The sequence below is a fragment of the Ambystoma mexicanum genome, chromosome 12, assembly GCF_040938575.1.
Source record: "Ambystoma mexicanum isolate Mex_15411 chromosome 12, UKY_AmexF1_1, whole genome shotgun sequence".
NCBI classification, from domain to species: domain Eukaryota; kingdom Metazoa; phylum Chordata; class Amphibia; order Caudata; family Ambystomatidae; genus Ambystoma; species Ambystoma mexicanum.
Genome location: NC_090936.1, coordinates 603,987,447 through 604,005,460, shown reverse-complemented (window position 1 = coordinate 604,005,460; position 18,014 = coordinate 603,987,447). Strand labels below are relative to the sequence as shown.

General features: G+C 44.6%; 1 protein-coding gene across 4 annotated transcripts in view; it reads left to right on the top strand.

Moving 5' to 3' along the window:
• The window catches only part of SLC43A3 (solute carrier family 43 member 3), a 918,364-nt gene that overhangs the window by 147,039 nt on the left and 753,311 nt on the right, over positions 1–18,014 (top strand). For all 4 annotated transcript variants that reach the window (XM_069629005.1, XM_069629006.1, XM_069629007.1 and 1 more), the window contains exon 4: positions 7,869–8,203. The gene's annotated coding sequence lies outside the window, so the exon portion shown is untranslated. The remainder of the gene's footprint in view (positions 1–7,868; positions 8,204–18,014) is intronic.

Genomic DNA, 18,014 nt, shown 5'->3' with positions numbered 1-18,014 from the left:
CCTCCGCCCTCTCTCTTTTTCTCTATTTTGATGTCTCTTTCTCTCCCTTCTCTTTAACAGAATTTCACCTCCTTTGCTCTCCCTATTTGAGCCTTGCCCCCCTCCTCCTCCCCTCAGTTGACTCTCCCTTTCTCGACTATTACCTCTTCCACCTCTGTCTACTGCCTACTGCTCTGCTTCCTTCTCTCCATATACACACACTCCCACTATCTTACTTTGTCTATCCCTCATTTTATATCCTAGCAGGTCCAGTAACTGGTCATGGGTGTAGGGTGATGTGGATGCATCTGTGCATAGGGCATGAGTGGGCTGTGTTTTATTAGTAAGAATTATGCAGACTAGAATTTCCCCATAAAGGTTGTATGGTGGAGTGGACCTCCCAGCAGTTCGAAACACAAAAGTTACAGAATAGTCGGGCACCATTTTGAAATCAAACCATGCTGCCCTCTCTGCCACACGACTCCCTGCAAGTCCTATTGGGGGTTTGTGGTATCTGATGAATTGAGGAATTTGTCACGTTGCCAAAGGGGGAGCCCCTTCCTGTAAGGCCAGGGAGGTGAGGCCGCTTTGCAACACTCCCCCTAGGGGTGGTGGTAAACTGGACCTCACAGGGAGAGCCTCCCCTCTTGGGGATAATTTCCTTTCCAATGAGGAACTAACTCTTTTCATGATCCTTATAAACTTAATATCATTCTATCATTCGACAATCAGACTCCTCATACATATGCTATTTAGAGGTAATATCAGAAGAAAAATATCAGCCTGGTACTGTGAAGGGTAAGAGTATAGGAGTTATAAAGAATACCTGTCTGTCAATCACTGATTCGAAAAAACCAAAAGGAGTTATGAAGAACACAACCCCAACACAAAGGAAGGACAATAGTGAGAAGCTGGAGAAGCCCCCCAGCATTGTGTGAAAAAAGTGGGCGGATTAAGATAACCAGAGAGAGAGAGACCCAGGAGTTTCAAACCGGCTAGAAGGAAGAAGCTGGTAACTCTGGTAGAACGCTGGTTCGCACTGCAGCAAGCCGCAACTGAGATAAGGTACCCGAGGATAGGAGTACCGGGAGGGACCTTCAACACTGGCTGATAAGCTCCAACCCCAAACCTGAAGGCAAGCATGCCAGGAACAGACAGTGACTGGTCTATTTAGTCTAACTGAATCCCAGGAGGGAACTAAGAGAGAGGTGGTGGCTCAAGCAGGAAGAGACGGACAAACCCCAATGTTGCCCAGTACCACACATACACAGAAGTGTGTCACTGAAGAGAATGGTAGAAGGCAGAGAAGCCATCCTGACGAAGAATGAACTAGAAGTGAGGAAGCATGCTGACCTGGTGACGCAACCCCATTCCATCCAAGGTAAAGTGGTCGGGAGACCCGGGGAAAGGGGCAGGAGATTTAAATGGGAGTCATATCCAAGATTGTTGGAAAATCAAATATGACGATTGGACTGATCATACTCGTCCAAGTGAGTGGCAAAGTCATAAAACGAGAGACTCATACAGGGACTACTCATACTCATCCCCTCAAGTGGCAAAGTCATATGAAAAGTGAGAATTATACAGGGACTACTCATACTCGTCCCAGTGAGTGGCAAAGAGATCAGAAGAATAAGAATCCAAGGGCTTCGCCTGCCTGGTTTAGTAAGAACACGACCAAGGAAGAGAAAGAGAGTGGTTATCAGAACCAATGTGTTTGTCCTAAAGAAGAAAGAAACAGAGGAAGTCCAGAGAGAACTCTGAAAAGTCAAAGGAACCAATGTAAAAGGGCATCAAAGACCCCCTTTAAAGAACTGGAGGCCTTGTTACAAGAGATAGCAAAGGACTATTTGTACCCATGTAATGAGGGGAATTGTTCTGAAAAGCATTCCCGGAGAAGGCAGTCATTCTCCTGGAATTTCTGTTTAGTTATAGAGGTAAGGTCAGGCTAGATTAGGTTTGGAATGGAGGACAGACGTTTTGATCAAGGACTTCACTACTGAAGACTAGCTCCTTAGTTTAGTTCTGTTAGGTTGGGAAACCCTTAGGATTGGGAAAGGTAGGCATTTTCTTTATTATTTTATAATATACCTTGTTGAATATGGTACCCATTGCTCTGTCCCCTACTTCTGACCTGCCACAGGTAGTATGACTTCTACTGTTGTATGATTGTTTGTCTTTGTTATATAATCGTAAGATACCGTGGATTTGATGCAGGGTGGTTGTTCCAGGGGCACTCGCATATTAGTTTCATGCTGCCCACTAATACTGACTGACAACAATGTGCATCTTGCAGAGTTGCACAATTGCTGGTGCACAAGCCGCAACTTTTGTATTCCCCTAGTTCCTTTTCCCTTAATAAGTCATGTTTTTTTAAGGGGTCTTGGTAGTTTGAGATATCTGACTCCTAGACCCGGGTTGGGGTTGCCAACGCATGCTCTTGGGACAATCGGACCAGACCATCTTTGAGTTTGTTTATTTTTTGTCCCGGGTTTCTCAAACACGGTTTTGGACAAACCAGGGATGATAAGGCAACTTAAAAAAAAACAGAATCAAAGCAGAACATCATCTCCTTGGAATATGCAATCCCTTCCACCTCCCCATGCAAGCCTCACATAACCTCCTGGTCCCGTTTTCTCTCTAAATTTGGTTCACAAATATGCCAAAGTATTTCTCAGAATTGCACTTGCCTCAAAGTCTCTAGATTTTTCAACCAAATGCAATTCAAACGTCTGACTGGATCTCTTCCCAGTGTCAGTCATTGCCTTTTAGGGAAGAAAATAGTTTGATGAGTTGCAGATTACTTGGTTTTGAGGTTGTGTGGTCATGCATAGGTCTGTTCTCCAGGTTTGCTGATTCTAGATGGACCGGCCACAATTTAGGAAATGTATGGAAACTATAGTCAGTAAAAACCACCTGGTTCCTAACTTCTTAACAGAGAAGGACCTGAGCGCCTGGTGTCTGCAGTGGAGCAGCTGAGTCTGGACCATGTTGGGAGATTCCGAGAAGATGGCAGCTGATTACTTGGGCTATGGTTTTTCCCTAGTCGAGCAGCCTTGATCCTATGGGTCACCAAGACACTCTTACTGTCCTCCTCATCACCATGGATCTATGTGAAAAAAACTTTTAAAAAAATAGCAAGGCTGAAAAAGATGAGGATTTTTTGGTTGAATTAGAAACATTGTTTTTTTGGCACCTTAAAAAATAAATAATTCAGGGTGGCCCCCGCACCCATCTACTCCCCCTACCTTGATTTATACCCTTGCCTCACCCCATCTATTTTTTGAATAAAAATGTGCAACAGTCCCACAAAAATGTGACTAAAAGAACTCGATCTTTTCAGCCTCGTTGTTTTGTGATTCGGTTTTTCTGGGCATTAGCATCACCATGATGTCTGCTTATACCTAAGGGGCCTTTCTCCAAGTCTCCTCTCACTCTCTCTGGTATCTAGGAAACTCCTTCGTGGCCTCCACAGCCCCCTGCCATCTGCTCTTTCCTCTTCCCACGTCACTCACACCCTATAGGCATTGGGGGGTGTTTCCCTCTGTGTTCTTTTCTTGCCCAGGCATTCCCTCCTTTCCAGGCCCTTCTTTAACCACCTCCTCCAGGGTGCTTAGTAGTTCCCCTTTCTCCGGTGTGCCACTCCTCTCTCCCATCCTCACTGGATATTCCCTTGACACCTCCTTCTCCTCTGTTCACTACCTTCCTCACTGCTCCTGTCTTCACCATCACCTCTTCTCTTTTCCTCACACCCCCCTTCTCCTTAAATATATATTTATGATCCTTCTCCTCTTCTCACCTATCACCGCCTCATCCTTAAATCTTATTCTTTGAACGACCTCCTGCTTTTCCTGGCAGGACCTCCTCTGCTTTTCCTGGCAGGACCTCCTCTGCTTTTCCTGGCACGACCTCCTCTGCTTTTCCTGGCACGACCTCCTCTGCTTTCCCTGGCACCATCTCCTCTGCTTAACCTGTCGCCGCCATCCTCTTCTTCGCCTCCAGTCTACCTTCTCTGCAGCCGCCTCCAAACTCGCACTGTCACCCGCCCCAACACCCCCACATATATGTTCTCCCTGGGTCTCCGTTTACACACCTTTCTACCGTCGCCTTGGGCCACACGCCCCTTCAGCGTTTGCACATATGTGTGATTTTGCGAGCTATTCCATGATTGGATTACCCCTGTATGACTGCCTGGGATATGTTGACGCATTTTACAGCATTTCATGTTATGGGAAGCCAGCCTCCTACAGCTCACCACGCACCACCTTTGCCCCACCTTTGCCCTTACCCATCCTCCTCCAACGACCCCCATTTTACCACCCTCCACTTCTAGGCACCTTAAAACTACTACTCTAAAATGCCCTGCAGTGAGTCGGCTGTGGTCGGATGGGAAGGTACTGTGTGATTGGCTGTCCCGTGATTGATTCCCCGAATCGGGAATTTTCAGTTGGCAAGGGGTGTTACGTGGCCTTGGCCTATTCAAGTCTGGTGTGGCTCCAGGGACAACCTCTCCACAGTTCACTCCCCATGATAGTGCTGGAAAACAGGATTCCTGCTCTTTCTGCAATACGGTTTTTGCTACCAGAAGTCGGTATCTGGGCAGTAAATATGCTGTAATACCGCCCAACGCAATGACCGTTTCCGCCACTTGGTCTGCCAGATTACAAGTAGCAGTGGTGGTGTATGTCCCCGTTTTTTTTTTTGAGTCCATAGGACTGAATGGGGCATTTTCCACGCTATTGCCGCTGCTTTTTTATCGCACTGACCAACTCGTGATGAGGCAGTGTTTCTCTACTATGGATCCGGCCTTAACTAAGTGTTATGGGTGTGTATTTAGCAAAGTTCTGAACATTTTTACTTAAAGGGTCAGATGATAAAATGGTGTAAATGTGACAAGCCTCTGTTTCCTGACATGGGTGTTGTAGGGGTGACCAGGGTGTCCTTCCCACACCTCCCCTGGGCTCTGCATCAAGGAGCAACTGATGGCATCCAACCCCATAGTCCTATGGCACACATCTAAAGGGTCAGGCAGGGGGCATCATAAAGGCGTCCTGGGGAGGTTTGAGACACACGGCCCTTAACCCATGATGAGGGTTGTATTGCTTTCTGAGGCACCTGGCACATGGGGCTGTTAATGGGATAGTGGCCCATGCAGTCGTCCTGATCCCCAGGGTCACCCAGCCTCTTTTGTGTGTCAGTCACAACTTTCCCAAGTCATGGTGGTGCCCCTTCCCGGTAATATGCTCGTGCAGATGGACGGCCCCCGTAGGCAAGTTCTTGCTGATAAGTCAACCAACCAGAGCTCTGAAAAGCATGCACTCGAAGCTTCCACAGCTCCGGGGGGGGGGGGGGGGGGGGGAACTGACCTATGCGTTCGACCTGAACAGACACCAAAGACAGAAACACGAGATTTGATGTCTTGCCTTGAGAACACCCACTTGCCAAAAAAGCACTGAGAAACGGAATAATGCTTCTCACAGGATACCACTTAGTGCCCGCCACCCAGGGGTGTTGCTAGGTCTGGAAAGGATCCAGGGCCACGCTAATATCGGGACTGTCGGGACTCAGGGCTAGCTAGCCTTTGGTTGTAGCCCCAGAGCTTCTATGTGGGGCTACAACCAAAAGACCCTGGGCTATAGCAGCCCTCGGGCCCTCCCTAGCGACAGCTCTGCCGCCACCACATAGGTTAACGGGAGCTAATCTGTACACTCACTGAATCCTTCATTCCAGGAGAACCCCATGACCTAATCCTGATATTTTTACCACCTGCCTCTCACTACTGTCTTTGAGAGGGACATTTCAACATATCGCTCTCTTATCATCTGATTCAGTCATCGCACCAACACATCTCTGCACTATTTTGGGCCCAATTTGTCTCCAATATGTGCCAGTCACAGCCTTCTGACATGGTGTTTATGATCTCACCATTAGGTGAATTAGCTCCTTATCATTCATCAGAGGTAAAGTGGGATGGAAACAGCTGCGTGCCCTGCCCCAGACCACAGACGCACTCGGAGAAGGATGAGTGCAAGACATAGGCATCCTTGCAAGCACATAGCCGTTCAGGCACCCTATGGTCACTGTCACATTGGTGGCCACGAAGGTTGAGTGTTTGCCTTGTGTACCATGGAATAGTTTTGAAACCCAGGTTTGATCCTGGTGAACTCCTCATCAGCTGCTAGAACCCCTTCATCAGTTGTGCACCAGGTTTCGATCCGCTCCACCAGTGTTATTGTGTCACTGTATACAGTTGACACTAAGTTCCATGGGTTTAGTATTTATATTTTGTCATTAATGAATTTAATATCTCTTGTTTTTTTGGGATGCAGTTTATAGTGTCAAGCCATGAATGTATACAATACTATCCCATTGTCACTGTAAAACTGAGATTTGGGTGCAGCTCCCAGAAATGAAACAATGTGCACCTTTTACCTTAAATTGACGATCATGCAAAGAATACCAATTCAGTAAAGAGCAGGTTTCCTATTGAAGCCAATGGTGTATCATGTGGCAGCCAATATGACAGATGTCAATTAAAAGCACCATACACGAGATGACTACTATACAGTACATTCAACAGCAAGACCGACTCACGCGAACCTAGAGTAGGTTAAAGGGCCGGTTTGGGGGAACGTCATGCTACTAGTGGGAGAAATGGGAGGTTAGGGGGGGTCAGCCTCATGTGTCTTGTGGCAATCGTGGAACAGAGATTGCCAAAGCTGCATTTCTGTTTCCTATTAGAGAACCAGGATGACATGTCCCAGAATTCATGGGGCATGTAGGTGTGTATTGCACACAACACGTTCATGCTATAGATTTCCGCGAAAAAGGCACCACAGCAGCACCTTCTGCGTTGCAAGGGGCATTGCACTAATAGAACAGGTTACAAGACATGCCATACAGTACTGTAATTATGGGCGCAGTGCAAAGATGCTTTTGGTTTGCATTTTAGAATGAAACCTTATAGCACCACCTGGAGCTTGTTAACATCGGTTGGGCGGGCATCCCGTACAGCGCACAAAAACAACCTGGCCATGTCAATGATGCTTCCCCCATCTTCCGCACACTGCCGGCTTCTTTAAAGTCGCTGTTCAGCTGAAGCAGCCCTGCCCCGCCCGTTCACACCCGAGTGCTGTGCCCCACAGTTTTCAGCCCATCAGGGCCAACAATGGTATTTAGCACTGTGGCTATCCATGCATTCTTTCCCTGTGGCTTGTGATCAGTGCCCCCATAGCATGGCAGCACAGAGAGAAGGAACTAAGGCACTTGCAAGATAGAATTTATGAAGTGGCAATGGCCCGTTCACAGCTGAAACCACGGCAGAGTTTGCCAAGTACACCTTTACTGCCGGTTCACTTCTAAACACAACATTTGCCAAGATCCATTCTGCTGACACCGATTTCTAAAAGGAGACCAACATATTTCACAGCAAGCAGTGCACTATTCCTTGCAAAAAGCTTGGATTTGTCAATAGACCCGTGCTGGGGTGGCTGGTGCCTTATACGGAATGCAAAAGGCGGAGGAGTCTGTGTTCCCAAAGGCCAAGAAGGTCTAAGTGCAACTCATTGCGCTGTTCACTGCCTTGTGTACGTTCCTGCACTGCACTCCGCTCTGCTGTAGAGTATGTGCCTTTACTGCCTCACCCCTATTGTAAACTATTACACTTTCCATATGGGCATTGGAAGAGTTTGCTACTTTATGGGCTACAGTACTGTCTTGTGTTCCCATTACAGCCCACAGCCCTTTCCAATACATGTCTCTGGTTTGTTCATTCTTGGCATTGAAATCAGTTTGATACTGTCTGGGGCTACACTACTGTCTGTTGTCTTCTTTTCATTGATTAGACGCTATGACATTGACATGCTATTTTTCCCCCCCCCCTTCTTTAGCAACACCTCTGCCAGTACTGGACGCCATCTTGGGTGAGGCATTGCCACTAAGCTACACCTTAGAGTGGCAGGAATGTCAGTGGTCAGCCCAACCTGTCAACTACCCCAGCGACGAGTTGGAGATGGAAGCAGTGAATCTTAATTTTGAGGCCGATGTAAAGCAAGTTCCCGAATGCCGGCCATAACAAGTAGGATTTCCCAGGTGCCTATAAAAAAGTCTGGCTCCTGCAGGCCTTCCTGTACACCCCCCCTCCCCCCCGGATGTAGATCATTTCCGCAGATGGAGAAGAACAGCGCAACTGGAGCATGAGGATGCCGACTGCTGAGCTGCAATGGTAACACTGTCATTGATAGATTTGCAATATTGAATTTAAGAAATGCCCCAGTATGAAGAACCCCAGCATACCATGACTTATGCCCCAGCACCGTTGCACCCTCGAATAGCAAAACAAGCTACATTGGCACTGCTGCCACGCAACAAGAGTCGCTCCCCCATGATGCTCTTCATAACCAGCCTCATGGCACTATACCACTGGCAGAATGGCCTTGGGAAGCAACTCTGTCTAGTGGACAGTGGCACCTCAGTAACCCCCTTCCCTCCTTGTAATAATTGCTCCCCAAGGAGGCGCAGATCCCTCGCTCATGGGCTCCAAGGAAGAAGAGCACTTGTGCCCCAGTGCGAGCCGTTACCCCAGAGAATTAGCAGGTCCTCATTAGCAGCTACATGATGAGATGGTGTTGGACAAGTACGCATCCCTGTCTCTTAATCTGAGGACCCCAGCACTGTCTGTGTGCATGCATGCTTCGATCGGGATCTCTCCCAGCATATTAAGGACACAATAAGCTCTCAGAGAGGCTTTGCTGACATCCCTGCCAGTTTTGCATGTCCACTCTCCTTTAGTCAGGCAGGTGTCTCCCACGTCTACTTCACTTTCCTAGACACTGTCTCGGGAGGATAGCTCAGGGGAAATGTGCTTGCCTTGGAAGCAAGACACGGAGCAACACGGGTTCCCTGGTCCGCGCTTGGAAACCTCTGGGTATTAAGCACGTTATAAATAACCTATCATATCATATCATACACCGGGGGTAATTTTTTCATGTTCCCCCATTATTTATACTAAGGCCTGCCTTCCAAGTTTGGAGGTAGTTTGGCAGAATTACTGCTGAATTACCACCAAACGGAATTACCGTTACTGGCACTTGGTCCTGTGGATTTACAGCAGGATTACAAGTGGTGGTAGGCGTTGTAAATCCCCATTTCCTGGAGTTTGTATGACTCCATGGGGATTTCTGCAGAATTACCACTGATGGTCATTCCGCCAGCAGTAATTCCGCTGATTTTGTTAATTGTTCTGCATTAAGGTGGAGTACTAACTCCAACCTTTTGCTGGAGGTAAACCCCCTTCCCTACAAGGCCAAACTCGGAGTTCGGCAGAGCAGGAACAGTGGTGGTAATTCCTTTCCCTCCACTTTTTTACTGTTCCATCACACTCCGAATGAGGCCCTATATACTTTCCTGTTTCATCAATATCTGCATACAAAGAATACAAAAAACAAAACATTAATTTCAGTCAACTGGAGTTGGTGGAGCAGACATGAGGGAAATGGAAAAAAAGTTTACATCAGTTGACATTATCGCATCACTACTTGATGCTGTGTAGAGGGTCAGAAAAAGGAGTCGGACACAGAATGGACATTTATATCAAGTTTTTTCAGAATAATAAAGAAAATGTCTATAGGGATGACCCCTACCTTACTAACTAAGGTGCTTCCCTCTCGTCAGGAAGTCCAACTAAACAAATTTACATGTTTTCTGACCAAAACCTAATCTACCTGACCGTAAACCTAATAACTAAAGTTTGTCAAAATAATCTCTCTCCTTTGGCTGCTTCCCTTGACTGGTCGTTCTCGAGGCTTTACTTCAGGGTTCACTTGGTTCATACATGCATCAGATGAAAAACGGTCATCCTCCAGAAACGCGTCCATTATGATGGTCTCTTCTGGTTCTCAATGTCCGATTTATGAGCTCCTGTAGCTCCTGCCAACTAGTCTTTGTTTTCCTGCTGGTATACTGCTCATCTGTATTCTCAACTCTTTTCTTAATGGTCTCCTTAAGCTAGTTTTACTAAGTCTTTCCTCTGGCTTTGACTATCTCACTCTCCTTCCAGTTGATCCTTCTGGTCTTTGGTATATTCTTATTGTGGGTGAGACACCAACACTCCTAGGATCTCTCTGCTAGTCTCCGTCTCTGATCCCTGGGCATAACATAGAACTTTGACTCACATTGCTGCTCACAGTCTTTCATTAAGGGATTACCCCACTCTTCAATATTTAACTCGGGCCACTTCTTCCAGCCTTCATAGGATACTCTTTCAGGACTTCTCAAAGCCTCATGCTTGATATTGTCACTCACTTTCCTTGGCTTCTGGGCATATATATTGTTATGCTTCCTCAATGACGCAATGACAGCATTGTAGTTTTCTCCAAGTTCCTTTAAGAAATGCTACCCAGATGTCCTCCCCCTTCATTCGTCACGGGTGGCATTTCGGGTTTTGGCGCTCGTTCGGGTTTCCTGCTTCAGTTGGTCCTGAATGCACTCCAGACTTCCCAACCGTTCCACTCTCAGTTCTTTGCATGCCACGCTGTGTGAGCATTTGGTGATGGGAGGTTTCAGGTCACCCGCCTCTACGGGTGTCGCCGTCGTTGCACGAGCCCCAGGCATCCCACCATGGTGCTTCTGTGGCCATGCCACCGCGTCTGATGGTCCTACACTCTCCGTCGTCATAGCAGCTCTTCTGCTCTTCGGGTTGCCAGGTCTGCAGAATCTAGGTCTGAAATTTCCCACTTCTTGGATTGCTGCTGGCTCAGTGGCTCCAGTCTGCCTCGCCCCTCCAAGGCAAAGCTATGTCCGAGCACTTCCCCTGCATATGGCTCTGTTTATACCAAATAAGACGAGTTGACTCCCACACATTAAAGCAGCTACACAAGTAGCAGGTTAGTTAACCGTCTACCCCTAGTGCTGGTTACCTAAATAAGGATGGTTGACAATTAGGACACAGGTATCACTGTTTTTAATATAGCTTTTGTTTGTGTCTAGGTACTACGAGTAGAGCACATGATCCAGTGCTCACCGCCCTACTGTTTGTTTGTATAAAGATTGATAGCATCCTGAAGAAGGGGGCAGAAGATACAGTTAATATCGAGATCAATTCGGTCTCTGTGTTCTCCACCCCCTGAAACACAAATTGGTGTAGACGAAGGGGCATGACTAAAAATTATGTCATGCTAACAAATGTTACCTATGGTACTAACATCACATTGATTTCAACTTGTATGTCCAAAATAATAGATGTCACAATTAGGTATATGTAACACATGTGTTGTTTTTGAACTGATATCTTATAAGTACGCAAAAAAAATGCTGATGTCTTTTGTTTTTCTAGTGTGACCACTAAAGTGTTTTGTTCACGCATGGTCTTTCTTTTAATCATGTATAGGCAAATTAAAATATGTGGTTTGTGATATTGACGTAATTGTCCTTTATGCAGCTGAGTGTAATTAAATATCACTCATAGGAGTATTCACCTTTCTACCCATGTGTAGGGAAGTTGGGTAACCAGTGGTGTATTTGCTCTTTATACACATATCTTTCCTCACACACCCTGGTCCCCGAAAAGAAGGGGAACCACCTTGCTCTATAAATATTTACCTATCAAAACATTTACTCCATACAAGAATATTTCTGATTCTAAAAGAACCCCTCCTAATGCTTTCTGACCTGTAAAGGCTAATATACATTTTCTCACATTCTGTAATGTATTCCCGGAGTCGAACACACTATCCCTTTGTCAGTGAAAGATATTGTCATGTTTAACTTTGTCATCAATTCACGTCCTAATATGTTAAATGGTGTCTGTCGAGATTATAATAGTGGCATTGACACATCATGTTCACCTATAGTTAGTGATAATTAATCAGTAAAAAGAACCAAACTTGTGGCCCAGAGCGTCCTTGCAAATTCCTGGTAATTCCAGACATTGGGTACTTTCCCTCTCAAACACAGAAATTAGTTGCTCCCATGTCCACAAGGAATGAAAATGTCTTGCCTCCTATCATTACCCTGACCCTTGGTTCCATTTGTGGGTCTGGTGTCACTGGTAGTACTGAAAACATCAAGTCGCTTTGTGGGCCTTCCTGTTGTGGATATAAATTCATCCCTGTACCCATCAAAGCATTCCCTACCACTACTGTCACACTCCCTATACTGGGTTTGGAAGCCTGTGGAACGCCTGTGTTTGCTTTCCATTGTGACACTGTTGCTTGCTGCACCAGTGTGTACTGTGGTTGCTGGGTTGTGTTTGTTGTGTCTGCAAGGGTGCTTGCTGTGGTTGCAGTTGTGGCGACTGCATTTGCTGTGGAACCTGCTGTGCTTGCTGTATTTGTGGTGCTTTTGTCCGATCCTGTGTGTGATCTTGGATATAATATTCCCGTTATTCTGTATTGTACTGCGGAGAATAACCCATCCCCCTCTTGGATCTTGCCAGTTCTCTTGCATGCCTCCTCCTCTACTTCTACATGTTCGGGCTATGTCCTGATCTCCCACAATTACAGCATTGCTGAGTCTGTCCTCCATTGAATCCTCCTCCTCACCCTCTAAGTGTATACCCCTATCTCTTGGCCAAAAGGTGTACCCACTCTGGTCCATAGGGTTTACTACATTACTTTGCTGTACTGACTGTGCTTCTTGTGTGGCAATATCTTCACCAGTCGTCAGTACTGCTCCTTCTATAGAGAATTTTGATCTTTTCTGAACTGGTTTCACTTCCTCCTGCTTTCTGTTCTTAGCTTTCTTATGTTTCTCTTGTAACAATTGACAATGGTGTACAATAGTCAACTGTATTTCTTGCCATGGCTTCGCTTCCATCCCTACCTATCTCTCCATCTGCCTTTGCACTGGCTTGGACAGTCCCTGACATGAAATATCATAAAATCATGCCCTGGTTTAATCCCATGGTTCTTTCATCTCGAGATGCCATCTCTCTTGAATCTCCTTAATAAAATCAACAGTATCTTCATCTTCACCCATTTTCCTTGTCATAATCGCACCCCTATGTCGGATGTCAGGATACTGTACTCTGAGAGCCCTCCACATATCTGCCCTGCAATTATGAAGTGGTGCGCCATCATGTGTAATGTTCTGTGCAGTTACACTTGCATACCCTGCTCGTCTCCAAACATTGTCCCCTCTCTCCACTAGAATAGCTGCCAGTAGGCCTTTTATGTCACCCTTTGCCAATGTCATTCCCGCTGTCATTCTCTCCAATTCATAAATCCACTTTCTCGCACCTGCAGTCAAACTAGATAATTTACATTTTAAAATGGCCTTGTCCATTTGTGGCCATGGAATATATTGTGGTCTTCCTCCCCCTTTCTCTAATAACGGGAATTGTGCAAATCCTGATCCAAAATCATATCCCCCTACACTTCGCGTCTTCCAGGTGGGTCTAGTTTTGTCCGTTCGTCTTCTTCCTGGCAGCAACGTTAAACTGCTTACATAAGGCGGGGACATAGCCCCTGCACTGCGCAGCTGTGCTGGTGGTTGTTCAGAATATGGTGTTGCTCTGGTGTTTTTTCTTTTTGGTCTTCTAAATCTGACCATTTCACCCCTCTCTCTATGTTCGGGTCTAACAAAAAGCTGCATGCACCTTCCCTTCACTCTTTGTCATTCTCGCTTTCTTCATCTGACATCATTATACCCCAACTGGTGTGAATATCATCTCTTTTCTCATCATCAAGATCTAGTATACTTGGGGACAGTGTTCTATGCTCGTCCATCAATGTGTCATCTGCTCTATTTCCTGTTTCATTTGGTGGAGATCCTGCGATGCTCACCATAGCCTCGTAGCCACCCTTCTCTCTCATTTGCCTATATAGATCCCCAACGCCTTTCCCAGTGCCTTCTGCCTCATGCTCATCGGCCGATGTCTGTAATCTCGGTATCCCTTGCAGCTCTGTGGGGCTGTTGTGTTCCTCTCTTCCTCCCATCGCTCTCTTGCTCCAATTGGGTATTATACCTCTATTAACAATTTCATCTATTTCGTCTCATACTCTTCATTTTTTTCCCTTCTCCTCATCTCTCTATTCTCTTCTTCCTCTCGCCTTCTTTGCAACCTATATTCTTTCAATCTTTGGGCTTCTATTCACTTTTCTTCTGCTCTTCTCTTCTCTTCTGTTCTTTGTACCTTCTCCGTTCATCTTTTGACTTCTCGTCCTTATATGCCCTTTCTCGTTCCTTTTCCTTCATTCTCGTTGCTCTTTCTTCTCTCTTTAAAATTATCAATGCCTTTCCCATCTAAATTTAATAGTATCTGTCCTCCCATCCACTCATTTTGTACTATTGTCATTCCACTTGCTTTGTCTTTCTTTTCTGTCTTCTGGCTTCCTCTTGTATTTTTATCTGTATGTCCTTTCTCTCATCACGCTGTATATGTTCGTCGCTTGTGGACATATATTTATTTTCTTTAGTCTTACTTTTTTCCATACCGTCTTCGCTGTAGTAAGCGGGAGGTCTGTATGTTGAATTAACATACCCCACCGCTGCTTGCTTTTGCTTCCTTTAGAGGATAAATCCCCTGTTTATCTTCCATCATGCTTTCATTCTTAGGAGGAGAAAGAGAAGCTGAGGGCATCACGTCCTCCTCTTCATGCTGATTAAGCATCCACTCCTTCTCTGGTGGGTCTTCTATCTCACTCTGGTACATCTTCTATCATTCTAAAACAGCTAACCTTTTTTGTAGTTTCTTCCCCGTGTATGTAGCATGCAAGTATGTCCTCATATGTCGCAGCACTGCCTTTGATAATTAACCTTCTTGATGCCATGGCACAAGTGTTTTAATAGTTTTGCCCTTCATCCACTCAGCGTGATACTTCCTGATTGTAGGTGTATATGTTGGTAATGTCCTGAATAGATGTAAAAGGGGAGTGTCCCACATAATGACAAAACACTTTTAACTGTCACTACTTAGCAGATGTTTATTATTTAATTAATTGAACATCTTCAATAATTTTGACCAGCACCATCAATCGCTGCCAATCTCAAACCAATTTCTCCAAAACAATTTCCAAATGTATACAATATCCATTTTTATCATCATTTATAGTTTTTGTCAATTCATATTATTCTGTTATTATTTTGATAATTTTAAGTATCTTTTTTTTATCCTATTTTTCCCAAATATCATCGGTCCTAGGTTTGACTGAATTCTGCTTTTCTTTAAACAATCCCCTCCTGGGCTTGATCAGCGCTGTTGGCCTTGCTGTAGGCCATGCTTTGTGGCTCAGAACTGGAGGCGAACTTCCAACAATGGCTACTAGTGGTGTTGTAGAATGGGTGACTTGGCTCAAATGTACTTTCCTACTTTCACATTTCAGGTGAAAGTTTTTTTTTCAAACCATAACGTTCTTGGTGTTGTGAAAATATGGCCAAATGCTCCAACCCCAAGGCTGTCAGGACTATACTGCACTGATGATCCCGAATAACTAGGTATGTAGTTGTCCTGGCAGCCTTGTAAGTGGCTATCTTGTGTTGATTAAGCTATGTATAAAGTAGCACGGCCTTCTTTGACAAATACAAATTCCTGGAGGAAAGGGTTTGAATTTGTGCTAATTTGCATACCCACAATGCCTTGCTGTTGTGGCACAGAACTTGAGGTGAACTTTCAGTGATGGCTACTAGGTGGCATTGTGGAATGTGTGACTTGGCTCAAATGGACTTTTCTACTTTCACATTTCAGGTGAAAGGGCTTATTTCAAACCCTCCATACCTTTCTTTGTGTGTGTGTATGTGTGTATATATATATATATCAGTGAAAAAACATTGTTAAAGGAACGTTATGGTTAAGTTGCACTAATAAAAACCAATGAAATTCAATGAAAGAACTTAGTTAAAGGGACGTAATGGTTACAAGAAAACCCCCAGAAATGTGCCAGTTATGGTAAGCTAAGCAACCATAACTCACGCCACCGCCGTGCACTGCTAAGAGTAACACCCAGGACATGTAAGATGACATCACACATTTCTGGCGGTTTTTGATTTTACTTGTAACCATAACATCCCTTTAACAACGTTTTTTCATTGAATTTCATAGGTTTTTATTAGTGCAACTTAACCATAACGTCCCTTTAACAATGTTTTTTTCATTGAATTTCATGGGGTTTTTACCAGTGCACCCTAATTTTCCACAACTTACTAATATCATACTTACCCCAATATAGCAACATTTGTGTCCAATTTAGAAAGTTTCACCTTAAAACTCTGCCATTCCCACCTTCTATCATAATTTTTAACACTACTTTTTGCAACTTTTCCCACTGTTTTTGTGTGCGTCATTTGCAATGACGTAATCGTGGACTTTTTGGACAGTGTCACGTGACAGCGGTATGATGACCTGTTCGCGAACGTGCCTGCACTTCACAAACGGGTCTGTGCTTCACGAACAGTTCGGAACTGCATTTTTCAGCTCATCTAGGAACTTTGAAGCTCAAAATGTACCCTTGCACAGCTCCTTCACCTATTCTTACTCATTATCCATTAACAATCTAGCACAAAGCACATACTTGAAAGAATATTAGCAAAACTTCTATTTATCTTAAAAATGGCATCAGCTATTGCCATTCCTCCTCCCCAAGAGCCATCACCACCACCAGCTAGAGGACATAGACAATGAAAGAAGCGCAATACTTCAAAAGACAATGAAGAGGACCAGGAAGATGAGTTAGAGGAAGTGCCTACCTCTAGCATCCAGAGAGAATCACAGGTGTGGTAGTTCGTTACCACTGTTGGGAATGTACCAAAGGCTAAAGCTACCAAAGTGCAGCGTTGTACTCCGTCACGGACTACCTGGGCAGTACTCCTACGGGACGAACTCCATGCGCCGTCATACCAAATCCCACCACCGCAATGCTCTCAGAAAGGCTGTTCCTTTCTTAGGAAGTAGTAGGCTGTCTTTCTCCATCTCATATTCCTCAACCAAAGGGTAGCAATTTCGAAGTGCTTTTGAAGCTGTAATCAAGGAGCATGAGAAACACTGCCTTGGAAGTAACACACGCGCAACATCTTCCCCTGTCCACCTGCCCCTCCATATTTGTGGTTTGTGCCCTTTCCCTCATTTCCCTCCCCACCATACTTTCTGGCCTATCCTGCAAAAAAAAAAAGGAAAAACAAATTAAAGGTTCCTTTAGGAACCACCTTTAACAGTTATAAAAATAGAACTAAAAAAATGTATAGACACCATCTACTTTACATTATTCAGTGAAGTGTTTAGATTCAATGAGATTCTCCAACATTCCCATTAGTATTTTCTATTATGCTAATGAAAATCATGGACAATTGTATACTAAAAAAAAAGAAAAAAGCACAACCAATTTTCTGTCTGAAATTCTTCTCTCTACTATACAATAAACACCATAATCCATTGCCCTTTATGCCTATGCACAGTCTCTGCATTCCCCTGTCTAGCCCATGCCTTGTTAGAAAACGTGAATTGCACATGCACCCATCACACAAAAGTCATTCTACTCTTTACTTTTATATTTGTAACACTCCCTCATTGCCTGCTTTAACCCATTCACACATATATCCACCAATCAATCACAAAAGCTCTACATATAGCCTATCAACAGATTAAACTTCCGCCTACCAACTGCCACTTAACAATGTTCTACAAATCTTTAGCATCCGCATTTCCTATACTTATACCAAAAAATTATATACAGTGCTCCTAGAAATTCACATATCCATTGTGCAGTGAGAGAACTCCATAAATAAAAGGGCAGTATGGATGGACAAGTGCTCATGAGAGTCCGGGAGGAAAGTGCTAAGGTATTCCAAGGTGGGTGGCAGCTAACTGCTGGGGCACGGAGTCCCAACGGTGGGGTACATATTAAACGTAAAGTCCCTTTATCAAAGTTGTTTCTTTTAATTGAATAGGTTTTTATATAAGTGAAAATGTTTCATAATGTTACATCAATTTATATGTTATTAATAATTACTATTTTAACATATATTAAACTATATACCTCCTTTAACAAACATGTTTTTTGCAACTTCCACTTGTGTGTATCGTTATCAGCAGTGCATGCTTGGGA